A 16,066-nucleotide genomic window follows, 5' to 3' on the forward strand; every position below is an offset into this window, starting at 1 on the left:
GGTTGGGCGTATTCCTGGAGGTTTCATCACATGACCTCCCACCTCGAACGGCCCCGCCCCTGCACTCCCGCCATTGGTCCGTCCTCCAGATGCACTGCCTTCCCGCGGCCAATTGGAAAGGGAACAGACTCTTCGTTACCCAATTGGATTCATCTTGACTATTTAGTGAAACAGCCCTTTTTCCCGCATCTCCAATATTTTTATAATAAATGAAAGTGTTCAAAGAAAAGGTTAAAAAAAAGGTTACAATGGCCGGAATTTTGCAGGGGTGGGGGGGGGGTCAGCGGGCGCAATCGGTGGCAGGTCGGGTGGGAAATTTTTTTTTTTCACAGCGGGTCGGGACCTCGCTGTCAACCGGCCACCACACGCCTTTCCCTGATGTCGGGTCTGTCAGCGCTGAGCAGTGGCAGGGGACCCAATTCAGGTAATTAATTAGTGGCTTGTTTAGAGCCACTTAAGAATGAATTTCAGCTCACCGTCTGCATTTGACAGCTCGCCCACAAGGTCCTCGCTGCTCAGGGATCACGTCTGTCAAGCTGAGGCGGGAGGTCAATGGCCATTGGATCAGCTGCTGAGTTGATAGCTTCAAATGTACAGTAAAAGCTTCTGCCTTACAGAGATATCTTCCCTCAGCCACAAGCTCTTCCTCATTGCATTTCCACAACAGATTCACCAAGCTGCAAGTCTTTACACAAGTCTACATCCAGTCTGACCCATTACCACTCTCACCATTGACAGATCGCTTCTGTCATCTCTACTTCACCTGCCATCTATTCCATCAGCATTGGTGCCCTTTATACTCTCTCACCTTGGTCCTCAGAATCCCACCACGATCAGCCCCAACACCAGCAGCACCGGGCACACCAGCAGCACCAACAACAACAACACCAACCTTCTCCGCAATCACGTGATGCTGCACAGGACAGAGGGCATCAGCACCCGACCACATTGCTGCCTGGGAGGCCAGGAATGGCCTCACCATGGCCAGATTTACTTCACTTGACGCTGTACACCCTGGCTGCCACATGATGTGCCAAGTTGGCATCACCCCACACCAACAACATAAAGCATCCCTACAATGCCCAAGTCATTCCTTTCCCACTCATCACCATTGCTGGGGGTACTGTTATATCTCACCATTCACTGCAACTCACTAAGCTACTTCCAAAGGTGCACACAAATCTGTCCAAGAACGCAAAGTGTTGAAAATAAAGGTTTCAATATTTGACACCACATTAACAGAAACTTTACATGAACACTGCATAAAACACCCAAGTGCCTACCCTTGTGTGTTGTTAGTTGGTATGATTGCACTAGGATGAGGGTGAGTGTGACTGGTAGCTAGTGAGATGGGGATGTGATAATATAGATAGAGAGGGATGGGCGGAAGTGCAAGGTAAGTTGTGAGTAAGGATGTGCAAGAGTAGGGTAGGGAAGGCAGAGTGATGGGGATGTGATGAGAAGCACAGCAGGATGAGGTTGAGTGTGGATTTGTACTAACGTTTTGTGATCTACTGAGATCATTGAAAGGTTTGTGCCACTGCACCCAGGTCCTCCTGACCACATCCCTGCTTGTGCCCTCCTGTGCAATGTGAAGCCAGGCTGTGTTGAATTCCTGGGGAGGTCTCTTCCACCCATGGGAGTCCCTGCATGCTCCGACTCGCTCCACAATCATATGGAGGGAGTCATGGGAGAACCTGGGTGCAGCCCTGCACCTCCGTGTAGTCATTGTCAGCGTTTGCAGCACTTCAATGCTGTCGAACACAGAGAGCACAAACGTCAAAATAAATTTGGGCATGATCCCTTTAAGGAAACCGGCTGATGACGCGTCATCAAATGACGTCACCAGACCCGCTTCCTCTAATTGGCCGGGAACCGCTCTGGGCGGGGCTTAATAAGCCCAATCAAGGGAAGTTCATTTCACAGAGCGGGCTGGAGCCAGCAGCGGGGTCGGGACCTGCCACCGACGTCGCCCACCATGGACCCGCCGAGGTGAGTAAAATCCCAGCCAATGTCCCTGTGATTTTTCCGCTGGGATGCTCACAGCAGTGTCCAGGAGATTATTCTTCAATTCCTGAAGACTCCGAGACAATCCTGGAGGGTTGGCAACCCTGCCGGCTCCACAAAAATAACAAATGTAAAAATTGTTCTGGCCGTTTCCTGATTGGATGCCAGCACCAGTGGGCGGAGCATTCGTGTCACAAGCTCCGCCCACATGTCCCTTAAAATTGCAATTGGGTCCCTCACTACGTCATTAAGGCCCCAATTTGCGTGGGAAAGCGACCGACCACTTGTTTCAGGCAACCCCTGCGGTCACTCAGCGATAGGCCCCTGTGAAAGCTGGAGTAGGCCGATCGCCAGGGAAACGGGACGGTAAGGTTACCAACCCCAGATTTAGCCCCTTTCCGCCCCATTAACTCTGATTTCCCAGGTGAAAATTGGCCCCGTTGACCTGAAAATTAAGAAACCAAAGGCCAAAATCAGTAACCATGAGTATTCAAATAACCTAGGGGGAAAAAGTGAGTCACGCCCCCTTTGGGGCGTTAACTTCGCCGGGGCATTACTTTTAGTGCCCCCAAAAAATTAGTGCCCCCCGCGGCCGAAATTGAGTGGTAGCACCCCAAGAGGGAAGCGGGGCGCTACCAGAAGTGCCCCGCCTCCCTCTTGGGGCGCTGCGAGGGAATATCACAGCGCTACGTGCCGAGATACTGCAGGCCTTCCTCCCCTTCTTAAATGGGAGGGGCCTTGCGCAGCGCGACCCGGGGCCCAGCTGGGCCACCGGGATCAGCGTGCCAGCAAAAGAGCCCGGCACTCAAGGGAAGTGCCGGGCTCACGGAGCGCAGCAGGCACTCCGCGGGAGGGGTGCTTAGGAGGCCGGGATGGCAGCGGAGGCAGGTGCTGGCAGGCGGCCAGCAACAAAAATGGCCGCCCGGCACCGCGCCTATAAATAGCGCCCTCCCCCCCCCCCCCCCGGCCGCAGGTAGACCCCCCTGACCTCGTCGGACATAGAATCTGGCGGTAAGTCAGGGGGAGCTACCGAAGATCGCGGCCGGGGCGTGAGCGGGGTGCTGCGCACAGCGATGACCGCCGCCGCTAGCCCCCCGCTGACTTTCACGGGAGGCGTTGGCGGCGCCGCGCCCGGGCCCTAGTTGCTTTGCGCCCCGTTATTTTAGGCCGCTAACGGGAGGCGCAAAGCAACCGAATTTTTCCCCCCATATGTTTTATTTTTCTACTACATGTTTTATTATCTTATGTTATCCATAAATCCAGATAAAGATTGAGGGAGTATCAGTCAGCAAGCTGTTGAGCTTGTTTTACTCCCCTCACATTCTGAAGCAGAAGGATTAACACGTTATAATTCCTGCATTTTTCACGCTGCATTCTTTAAACCTTAAATTTTGTACTGTCAAGGTGCAATAATAAATACTCATCCCTCAGACTGAGAGGTGCAAGGAAGAAAATAAACCAAGCACATTCCAGGCTCGCTTTATCCTGCAATTCCAAAACAAAGTTTAAGGACTAACAGCTTTAGGCTTAAAAAACATTTTAAAATTCAGGAATGTCTTTCCGTAGTCAGTTCATCAGGACAGTACAGAGATTCACCCACAAGGTCAAGGTGTCCCAATTAAATGCTCTTCCGCTGTGATACCCTCTAGTTTTGATGGAAGGTCCACAACTGAAGCGTTAATTCATCAGTTCTCCTCACAGAAGCTGCCTGACCTGCTGTTGGCAGCTTTTTCTGTTTTTGTTTCCAATTCAATTGGGATTGTTGAGAGGGACATGTCTGCCTTGTGCTCTACATAACAAGTAGGCCAAGGGCTTTTTCCCCTCCCCTGCTCACAGTGTCATATTTTTCAGTTTCCCAAAAGAAAGTTGGACACTCCTGAAAGAAGTAAAATGAACAAAAGTCTTTTATTGCCACTGAAGGCCATCAGTGACTCACAGGATTGTCGGTCCTGGGCTGGTTGTTCCCTTCAGAGGGGAGGAGGTTTCCTCTTGTTAGTTCGAAGCCAAATAAAGATTGGATTTTACTCCTCCAGGCAGCTTTGCATATATCTTTGCAAGGTCAACTCGTACTTCTCATGTACCATTTAAGGAAAGGTAGTTGTTGATTTCATATTGTATCATTTCAGTCATTTTTCAGTGTCAAATAGTGATTCATTAAATACCCATTAGGGGAGGGCTTGGTGAGGTACAAAGTCAACATCGCTTCTGTTTGTGTTGGAGTATGATTCTTTAGCATACCATGGCTTGCTTTTTTGACAAGACCATGTCTATTTAGGAGGACGTGTTATTAATTTTCACTAAGAATCTGAGTCATTACCTAAAGCATAAACTGCATATAGGATGTCTACCAAGCTTACCTCCCTCAGGTACTGAATCTAGAACCCAATGTGTTGTCATAAAGGTCCACTACAGAAATGAAGGCAACTTACTCTTTCTGTCCCAGAACAAAGAGAGCACCCTTTCCTAAGTCAAACCCAAGGCTGTTGCTGTGAACCGCACGTGGGCTGTGTGTGGTACTAAGCCACTGAGATCTGGAAGGTCCCATGTTCAATTCCTGCTCAGTGCCAAGTGCTCTGCTGGGAAGGTTGTAGATGCACTGCAGTTGGCTTCAGTCCCCCTGGACCAGGGTATGAAAGGAAAAGAAAGACTTGGATTTATGTAGCACCTTTCATGACCTCAGGGCATCCCAAAGCACTTTACAGCCAATTAAGTATTTCTTTGAAGTGCACTCACTGTTGTAATGTAGGAAGCATGGCAGCCAATTTGCACACAGCAAGCTCCCACAAACAGCAATGTGATACTGACCAGATAATCTGTTTTTTTAGTGGGCTCCTCTGCTTTTATTTCGAATAATGCTGTGGGATCTTTTACGTCCACCTGAGAGGGCAGACGGGGCCTCGGTTTAACGTCTCATCTGAAAGACGGCACCTCCGACAGTGCAGCACTCCCTCAGCACTGCACTGGAGTGTCAGCCTGGATTTCATGTAGGCAAATTTCTGGAGTGGGACTTGAACCCAGAAGAAAATGATCAGGATTCCCCATTCTGGCTGCTATCCAGCGACTACCTGTTGGAAAGAATGGAGCTCAGCTCTGAGTGGTAATCACTTAAAGAAGTTGCAAAATGGCTGCTGGTACCCTTTAGGCTTCACCAAGGCACAAGGTACCACCTTCAGGAGAGAAGAAGTAGGCGTAAAAACCTGGGGGATAAAGCACTTCATGAACAGAGTATTTACAACTGACTGAGCCTCTCTTCACAGGTGCTGATTATGTCCGCATGCCCGATACGAGACTCCCAAAACAAGCGCTCTACTCGGAGCTCCGACACAGCAAGAGAGCCCCAGGTGGGCAGAGGAAATGCTTCAAGGACACCCTCAAAGCCTCCTTGAAAAAGTGTAACATCCCCACCAACACCTGGGAATCCCTGGCCCAAGACCGCACAAAGTGGAGGAGAAGCATCCGGGAAGGCGCCGAACACCTCGAGTCTCTTCGCCGGGAGCAAGCGGAAGCCAAGCGCAAACAGTGGAAGGAGTGCACGTCAACCCAAGCACACCACCCACCCGCCCTTCAACCACCGTCTGCCCCACCTGTGACAGAGACTGTAGGTCCCGCATTGGACTCATCAGTCACCTGAGAACTCAGTTTTAATGTGGAAGCAAATCATCCTCGATGCCTAAGAGAAGATTTGCAACCATCATACAACAAAAGCAACTGAAGGGAGTGAAGAGGCCCAACATGTGTACAGGGACTACTCAATTGTTTGCTAAAGAATATAATGTTTTTTCCTTATGTATTATTTGTATAGTACATGAATCAGCGCCACCACTTAAACCCGAGTTATAATGAGCCTAATAACACAAAATAAGCACAAAATATTGAGGGCACTCGCTCCTACAATATTTAACAGTATCCCTATACATCACACCACAGAGCTACTGTTCTGGATATTTCCTAACTCCGTCCACCTGTGCCATTGGCAATTGCATTGGAAGGGCGGCACCAATACACACCAATACAGTATGAGCAAAAGGGAAGATTCTGAAAAGTTGAGATGCACCAATTGAGTAGCTGTGATGGACTGACTTACACTTATCCAATTTCCTGTTTGCAAACAAACAGAGGGGTCTTAAACTGCAACTTCCGAAACTTGGTGTTGGAATAAACGGCTCTTTTTCCAAGTGGCAGGCAGTGACTAGCGGGGTACCACAGGATCGGTGCTAGGACCCCAGCTATTCACAATATATATTAATGATCTAGACGAGGGAACTAGATGTAATATCTCCAAGTTTGCAGACAACACAAAGTTGGGTGGGCGTGTGTGCTGTGAGGAGGATGCCGAGAAACTCCAGTATGATTTGGACAGGTTGGGTGATTGGGCAGATGCAGTATAATGTGGATAAATGCAAGGTTATCCACTTTGGTGGCAAAAACAGGAAGGCAGATTATCTGAACGGCAATAGATTGGGAGAAGGGGAAGTGCAACGAGACCTGGGTGTCCTTGTGCACCAGCCGCTGAAGGTAAGTATGCAGGTGCAGCAGGCGGTTAAGAAGGCAAATGGTATGTTGGCCTTCATAGCGAGAGGGTTCGAGTACAAGAACAAGGTCCACTACAGAAATGAAGGCAACTTTCTCTTTCTGTCCCAGAACAAAGAGAGCACCCTTTCCTAAATCAAACCCAAGGCTGTTGCTGTGAACTGCACGTGGGCTGTGTGTGGTACTAAGCCACTGAGATCTGGAAGGTCCCATGTTCAATCCCTGGCCCAAGACCGCACAAAGTGGAGGAGAAGCATCCGGGAAGGCGCCGAACACCTCGAGTCTCTTCGCCGGGAGCAAGCTGAAGCAAAGAGCAAGGAGCGCACGTCAACCCAAGCACCCCACCTGTTGTATGAACACATTCAAGCATAGAATCAGGCAGACAGGCTTACAACTGCGATGTTCTCTTTATTCTCTAAAAATGGCTGACTGCTGCTTTCCCGGGTAATTCCCATAATACAATGCGCATTACATTACCGTATTTACTGGTGTCAAACTCGCACATTACATTACCGTATTGACTGGTGTCAAACTCGCAATCAATACACGACATCCCCCTTTTCCTTGGAAACAAACTTGCAGTTTACAAACAGTTGCTTACAATAACACTGCATAACTTATTTGGTTTATAAACTTTTTACAAACTTGTGTCTTACCACACAACTAAATAATTCCCAGGTTTAAACATTTAACATCACCCATGCAGTTCTCGCACAGTTTATGTTGTGACATAATCAGATAGTCTTTGGGGTTTTCTTTTAACCCTTTGAGGTCTGGCTGTATTGGGTATGTCTGACATGTTGGTGTCAGTGGGTATTGCCTGTGTCACAGTGGTATGTGTGTCAGGGTCTACTATACTGTCCTCAGTCCCTTGTGTTTCCTCCTGTTCATGGAGTGTCTCCTTTGGTCCATTGGTTCTGTGTTTCTTCACAAACGTAGTGTTTCTTGAGTAGCGTGCTCCGTCTGGAGATTCCACTACTACTTGACTCCCTGTTTTACTCAAAACTTTGTGCGGTGTGGCATTAAAAGGAGTGGTGAACTTGTCCACTTTGTCCTGCCGTACCAGCACCGTGTCACCAACTTCCACCTCTGAGTATTGTGTTCTCCGCTGTTCATCTGTGTACAGTTTGGACTTGCCTTTTTGTTCTGCATCGCGGTCACGTACTTCCATGTCTGCGCGCGACTCTGTGATGTCTGGCAGCTTTCCTCTCATTTTCCATTTAAAGAGCAGCTCTGCCGGGCTCTTTCCTGTCATGGCATGGTCAATGCTCCTGTACACAGTCACATATTTTCTAAGTTCACGTTTCCAATCTAGTCCTTCTGACTGAGCAATTCTGATTCTCTTCATCAGCGATGCATTCTGGCGCTCGACTTCTCCGTTAGCCTGAGCCCATTTTGCTGTTGTTTTCAGGTGTTTGATCCCGTTGTTTTCACAGTATTCTTTGAATAATTCAGATCTGAATTGGGGACCATTATCAGATTTGCAGGTGATTGGCAAACCATGACGGCTGAAGATTGACTCTAAACTATCAATGATCTTCTCTGTTGTTGTGGAGGTCATGATGTCGTATTCATAGTAACGACTATAATAGTCAACTACCACAAGAATGGAGTGGTTGGATGGCAAGGGTCCCAGTAAGTCTATAGCTACATCCTGCCAGGGACCCTCCGGTAATGGTGTTGGTCTCAACGGTTCAGGTGGGTCGGGTCTGGATACTATCTGACAGCCGTGGCACGCTTTACAGTGTTTTTCAGCTGCCTTGTCCATGCCAGGCCACCAAACCTTGGTTCTGAGATGATGCTTTGTTCCAACTATTCCCAAGTGTCCTTCATGTGCTAACAACAGGGCTCGTGCGTGTAACACTGTGGGTAGCACGATGCGTGTTCCCTGAAGAACTAGGTACCCCACTACGCACAGCTCGTTTGCAATTGCTGCATAAGCTTTACAGTTCTCAAAATGTCCATTTGTGATTGCCTTCCGTACCTCAATCAGCTCTGGGTCGGTAGCAGAGGCTTCCTCCACCTCTCTAGTAGTGAGTGCTTTTGGTGTTGCACTCACAGCTACAAATCTCACATATTCATCTGAGCCATGAGACTGTCTCTCCTGTTTTGCTGTATCCCCCAGCAATCGTGACAGTGGGTCTGCAATGTTTTGCTTGCCTGGAATGTGTATCACCTTAAAATCGTACGGCTGTAATCTAAGTACCCATCTCTCTATACGGGCACAGGGTTTAGAGTGTGGGCCGTATATCACTTGTAATGACTTATGGTCAGTTACCAAGTTAAATTTTTGGCCATACACATATGGATGCAGCCTCTCACAAGCCCATACAAGAGCTAAGGCCTCTCTCTCTGTTTGAGAGTATTTCCTCTCACAGTCTGTTAAACTACGACTTACATAGCATATTGGCACCTCTTGTCCCTGTTGGTCCTGAACTAGTACTGCGCCTAAACCTACAGGACTGGCACCTGCTATCACCTTGGTTGGTGCATCCTTATCAAAATATGCTAAAGTGCCAGCTCTGGCCAACTCTTCCTTGAGTGCACTGAATGACTGTCTCTGTTGTGATCCAAATTTAAATGGTGTGTCTTTTCTCGTCAGGTGTCGCAGTGGCTCTTATAGCGTTGCAAACTGCAGGATGAATCTGCTACTGTACCCAACGAGTCCCAAGAAACTCCTCACCTCTGTAGCATTCTCTGGTTCCCGAGCTTCTGCCACCACTCACAGTCTCTCTGCTGTTGGTCCGATGCCCTTTTCAGACAACAGGATTCCCATGAAAATCAATCGGTCCATGTTGAATTGGCACTTCTCTGAGTTTAGTGTAAGTCCACTTTCCATTAGTCTGGTCATGACAGCATGCAGGCGTCTGTCATGCGTTTCCTGGTCGTGTGCATGCACAATAATGTCGTCTGAGATGTTTTCAACACCCTCTATTCCAGCTAAGGCATTAGCTATCTCGTGCTGATATTGCTCACTAGCTGAAGATACACCAAATATCAGCCTCTTGTACCTGTATATTCCGTTATGTACTGCAAACATTGTGATTTCTCGTGACTCAGGTGTCAGTTCTAGCTGGTGATAACCCCATTTCAGGTCTAGCTTACTAAACACCGTCGAGCCATTCATACCTTGGAGTATCTCATCAACGGTGGGGATTGGATATCGTTCCCTCACTATTGCCTGGTTTGCTTGTCTCATGTCTAGGCATAACCTTACATCCTTATCTGCTTTTGGTACAATAACCATAGGATTTACCCATGGGGTGGGACCAGTTACAGGTTCGATAATGTCCATGTCCCTCAATTGTTTTATTTTGGCCTCTACTGCCCCCCTTAAGTTGAATGGTATACGCCTGAGTGGCTGGGCCACAGGCTTCACTTGTGGGTCGATATACAAACTGATCAGTTTTGTGTTCAGCCTTCCTACTCCCTGGAACACCTTTGGATACCGCTGTTCTAGTAGCTGTCTTACATCTACCACAGCTGAGACATCTGCGCCTATTTTTAAAACTCCCAGTTTCATGGCTGTCTCCCTTCCTAGCAACGGCTCTCCATGGCCTTTAACCACAATGAACTCCGCCTGCTCAGTTCTCTTACCTATTGTAATCCCACATGTGAATACACCTTTAACTGACAGTGGTCAGCTAGAAGCATAAGAGAATAACTTTCTCTCTGTCTTAGGGACATGTGACTGACACTTAATGTGTTCTGACTTTAATCCTTCCCATGTATTCTCATCTATCACATTACTAGTTGCACCCGAATCAATTAACATTCTTAGGTTTACTCCCCCCACACAAAAGGTAAGTCTCTCTGTCATGTTACTTCCAGTAACAGCAAATGCAAAGTCATTTTGTTCCTCTATATTGTTCACACTGTGTTTCTTTGTACCCTTTGTGCGGCATACTTTGGAGAAATGATCCTTTCCCTTGCACTTATGACACGTTTGTCCACGTGCTGGGCATTTCGGATCTCTACCCATGTGGTCTGTGTGTCCACATCTGTAACATTTCCTTTTGTTCCTATCGCCATTTCCCTTTGGTTTCTCTGTCGAGCTTTCCGCATAATACCCTCTTTTCTGTGTAACACGACGAACAGTATCTGTCTCCGCCTTCTCTGTACATGACATGGCTGACATCTGCTCCTCGACGTTTTCACATTGTGAGGCCACTTGTAACGTGCGGGCGAGCGTTAGACCATGCCCTTCCTCTAGCAATTTCCTCCGCACATAGGCTGACGTGCACCTACTCAGGATAGCGTCTCTTATTTGATTATCCGCATCCCCCCCCAAAAGCACAGTCTTTAGCAGCCTGCCACAAGCGAGTAGCAAATTGTTGCACAGTCTCACCTGCCTTCTGGGACAACTTATGAAAAGTCTGTCTAGCAAATGCTGCGTTGACCTGGGGCACGAAGTAGTGATTCAAAGCACTAACCACCACCATGTAGTCTGCTGGCTCTCCTGTGTCCGGTAGAGTCGAAAAGATATCCTGGACATCTGGTCCTGCTAGGTGTTGAAGTAGAGCTCTTCTCCTCTGCTTCATGGCAGCTGTAGAAGTACCGTCGATAATGAGTCCTTTGCCGTCGGCATAGAGCTCAAAAGACGTTAACCACCTCGTCCATCTTGGACCCAACGTGGCTGGCTCGGTGAAACATGCAAAATTTTTAACGCCGGTCTTCTCCATCCTAGCTAACTAAAACTTGGACAACTACCTATTTAAAAATGATTCCGTTCGTTATCCTCATCGCCAATGTTGTATGAACGCATTCAAGCATAGAATCAGGCAGACAGGCTTACAACTGCAATGTTCTCTTTATTCTCTAAAAATGGCTGACTGCTGCTTTCCCGGGTAATTCCCATAATGCAATGCACATATTACCGTATTGACTGGTGTCAAACTCGCAACCAATACACGACACCACCCACCCGCCCCTTCAACCACCGTCTGCCCCACCTGTGACAGAGACTGTAGGTCCCGCATTGGACTCATCAGTCACCTGCGAACTCATTTTTAATGTGGAAGAAAATCATCCTCGATGCCTAAGAAGAGAAGATTTGCAACCATCATACAACAAAAGCAACTGAAGGGAGTGAAGAGGTCCAACATGTGTACAGGGACTACTCAATTGTTTGCTAAAGAATGTAATAGTTTTTCCTTATGTATTATTTGTATGGTACATGAATCAGCGCCACCACTTAAACCTGAGTTATAATGAGCCTAATAACACAAAATAAGCACAAAATATTGAGGGCACTCGCTCCTACAATATTTAACAGTATCCCTATATAGCACACCACAGAGCTGCTGTTCTGGATATTTCCTAACTCCGTCCACCTGTGCCATTGGCAATTGCATTGGAAAGATGGCACCAACACACACCAATACAGTATGAGCAAAAGGGAAGATTCTGAAAAGTTGAGATGCACCAATTGAGTAGCTGTGATGGACTGACTTACACTTATCCAATTTCCTGTTTGCAAACCAACAGAGGGGTCTTAAACTGCAACTTCTGAAATTGGCGTTGTGAATATAAGAAACAAAGAAACAATTTAGAAACCATCTTCTTCGCAAGGCAAGTCGATACGTATGGAAGGCAGTGCTGGACAGGCACACTGTGCCCACTGCTGACCTTGCACTAGTAGCGCAGGCTGCGTAGACACAGATCCATTGTAAAGAGCACGCCAGAAGGCTACGACTCCCACAACATTTCCCACGGCATTTCGCAGTCTTTGCAATAGTTTGGGTTAATCTACGTGTACTGTTGGGCACTGCGTCAACAGAGTGTGCTGAAACGCTGACAGTGACTGTTACTTTGTCACAACATAGGCTGGGAAAGATGAGCAGCTGCCGTCCATTGTCACAACCTGATAATGTGGCAAGGCTACAGTTTTTAAATATCTCTGTTAGAATTACAAATAATTACCCTTCAGCTACAATTGTTCAATATAACTAGGGAGGATACTGAACGGGACAGAGCATAAAGCTATGGAAAGCAGAACCATTATGTTGGTGAGGTAGGGATGCTCTCCTGAGGTTGGGAATAAGATACATTTTTTGAGAGAAGAATAGAGGGAGCTTTTCTCTGCCTCTACCCTATGCTATACCACACCCAACTGTGCTTCACACTGGCACTAGTTACAAAAGGCTAGTCCATTCTACAGTTCCAACATCCCCACCTTGAGTAACAAAAATGGCGAACAGTGGCGTGTAGATTTTACTCCAGGTATTGTCATTCGTGAGGGGATTCTACATTTCTTTATTTGCTTTGAAATAAATTATGCAGACGTTGTATGATCAAGCGGAACGTTTTACTTGCCTACAAGAACTTTACAAACGCAGAAAGACTGTGTGGGTATTTTGACTGAACTCATGATTTTTTTCTTTTGTCTGTGTGATTGAAGCAAATCCTCTCCCTTGTTCCAGGGCTCAGAACCAACACAGCTTGCCAATTTTGTTCTTCACCAAGGAAACTTTTAAAATGGTGGCTAAAGCACTCTGGCAAAGGGAAGGAGAGCAGGGGTGGGGGGGTGGTGGTGGTGGGAGGGGAAGGGGGGGCGATGGGCAGAGGGGGGTCAAGCCAGTTGGAAGTGAAGGACTGAGAATCGGTATAAACCAAATACCAAAACGTAATTCCAGCTCAGGATGCCTCTTCCAGTCACCATCAGAATTTTTAATTGAATGTATACATTTCTCAATCTTTCCCCGTTCTCAGTTTTTGCACATGCAGCTAGTCTGAATGTCATACTGTAAGCTTTGTAAGGAATCCTAATCAGTTGGATTATAAAAAGAGAATTTTCAAAAATAAAGTCAGTTATTGAACAAAGGTATATCGCACGCACCAGAGAGGGCTTTCAGACGGGTGGAAGATCAGGTATAGAGGAATGCACTGGAGTGAGGAGATACGAGCCAGAGTTTAAAAACTGGCCAATTACGGTGAGTTTTCTTGCATGTTTTGAATGTCTAAGATGCACTCATACATAGCAGAGTGACAGGCCCGGCAGATAGGAGGAGATGTTGTCTTTTTAATATCAAGCTCATAATAGCAACCATGAGACCAAACGAGAGATTAATTCCTGCTAGCTGAGTGCCATGTGATTTTATTTACACTGATACCAGTTTGCAAAGTACATTTATTCAGCATTTTAATGCACTCTAGCCAAGAGAGAAAATAAATGAAAGGCTCAAAGGTGAATTATTACTTTTTACTGATATCTTTGTATTGCCAATAACACTTTGTGTCATTGTGTAGTGTTATAAGATCATTATACAAAGCTGAACATTTAATTTAACAAATGCATAAACCATTTGTCTTACTATACTCCTGGCGCTTATTTTCCTCCTTCACTACAGTATTAACATTTGCTTATTCTTATTTTGCTGCTTCCCCTTTTTAGATCTCCACAGGTCATATGTCATTCTCAGCCAAGAGGGCTTCAGCCAATCCACTCTCAGGTTTCTGCTAATACTTCTTTGGGAACAGTTCCTTCTCCCATTTATATGGTAGCAATTGTCTTGGGACTTTCCTTGTGAGCACTTGGTTCAATCGAGCTATCAGTGTGTTAGCTAGCCATTTTGTTGCAATAGCAAAAGCAATACAGTACTTGCTTTATTTGAATCCTCTCCTGCCTTTCTTCTCAAGTGCAACATAATACCGGGACGTACACTCCCAGATGAATGAACGAACATATATTTATATATATTTTTTAAATTCGTTTATGGGATGTGGGCGTCGCTGGCAAGGCCAGCATTTATTGCCCATCCCTAATTGCCCTCGAGAAGGTGGTGGTGAGCCGCCTTCTTGAACTGCTGCAGTCCGTGTGGTGAAGGTACTCCCACAGTGCTGTTAGGGAGGGAGTTCCAGGATTTTGACCCAGTGCCTTTCACTACCTCAGGATGTTCCAAAGTGCTTTACAGCCAATGAATTACTTATTAAAGCATAGCCACGGGAATTAAGAAAGCAGTAACTTCAACTGGACTTCTTTCAAAGTTTGAGTATGATTTTTTTCCCTGTGATTTTGTGAAACGGATGAAGAGGTGGCATTAATGATTTATAAGATACTGCATCAACATGGGTGATGTAAAAAGACTACTGAGCACTTGGTTTGAGTTTAAAACAAGGCTTTAATCAATTGTTTCACAACCATGAGATTCTAGTTACATCACTAGTTCCTGGTTACACAAAAGTCCTGGGCTAGCTGGGCCCACGCCTGAGTATTTATACTCCTTGGATGGCGCCACCAGCTGGCCGCCCAGTGTTACTTCATGAGTCATTTCTTCATGAATGATAAGATTCATGACACTGGGTGTAAGGGATCTGTGCAGCACCATGACCAAGTGGCTGGAAGACTGATGATCACAGTGTAGGAAGCGCGGCAGCCAATTTGCACACAACAAGCTCCCACAAACAGCAATGAAATGAATGACCAGATAATCTTGTTTTCTAGTGATGTTGGCTGAGGAATGAATGTTGTCCAGGCCAGCGGGAGAACCCCCCTGCTCTTCTTCGAATAGCACCGTGAGATCGTTTACGTTCACCTGAGAGGGCAGACGGGGGCTCGGTTTAACGTCTCACACAAAATACAGCCCCTCCGACAGTAAAATTAACTCGAAAGAATGTCAGGCAAATGTACCTCTTCCGCACTTACATTGTTTCTTTGAGGAGGGCAGAATGGGAATGGTTATGTAAACACGTTGCCGTTCATGTTTCCCCGTCACTGCAGCCAAAATAAAATAAAAAGGAGGACCAAAAATGTGGAATTCAAATATTCTTCCGGTGGGGGGAATAGGGCAGTGGGACAAGCAAAGAGCCAGAAAACAACAACAACAACTTGTATTTATATAGCGCCTTTAACATAGTAAAACGTCCCAAGGCGCTGCACAGGGGTATTAGAAGACACAAAATTTGAACACCGAGCCACAGAAGGATAAATTAGGGCAGGTGACCCAATGCTTGGTCAAAGAGGTAGATTTTAAGGAGCGTCTTAAAGGAGGAAAGAGAGGTAGCGAGGCGGAGAGGTTTAGGGAGGGAATTCCAGAGCTTAGGGTCTCGGCAACAGAAGGCACGGCCACCAATGGTGAAGTGATTAAAATTGGGGATGCTCAAGAGGGCAGAATTAGAGGAGCGCAGATATCTCGGGGGGTTGTGGGGCTGAAGGAGATTACAGAGATAGGGAGGGTCGAGGCCATGGAGGAATTTGAAAACAAGGATGAGAATTTTGAAATCGAGGCATTGCTTAACCGGGAGCCAATGTAGGCCAGTGAGCACAGGGGTGATGGATGAACGGGACTTAGTGCGAGTTAGGATACGGGCAGCCGAGTTTTGGATCACCTCAAGTTTACGTAGGGTGGAATGTGGGAGGCCAGCCAGGAGTGCGTTGGAATAGTCAAGTCTAGAGGTAACAAAGGCATGGATGAGGGTTTCAGCAGCAGATGAGCTGAGGCAAGGGCAGAGACAGGTGATGGTATGAAAGGGGAAATAGGTGTCTTAGTTATGCTGCGGATATGTGGTCGGAAGCTCCTTTCAGGGTCAA

This window comes from Somniosus microcephalus, chromosome 11 (genome assembly GCF_052327205.1).
Source record: "Somniosus microcephalus isolate GS21.2 chromosome 11, FLI_Smic_1.0, whole genome shotgun sequence".
Classification (NCBI taxonomy): Eukaryota; Metazoa; Chordata; class Chondrichthyes; order Squaliformes; family Somniosidae; genus Somniosus; species Somniosus microcephalus.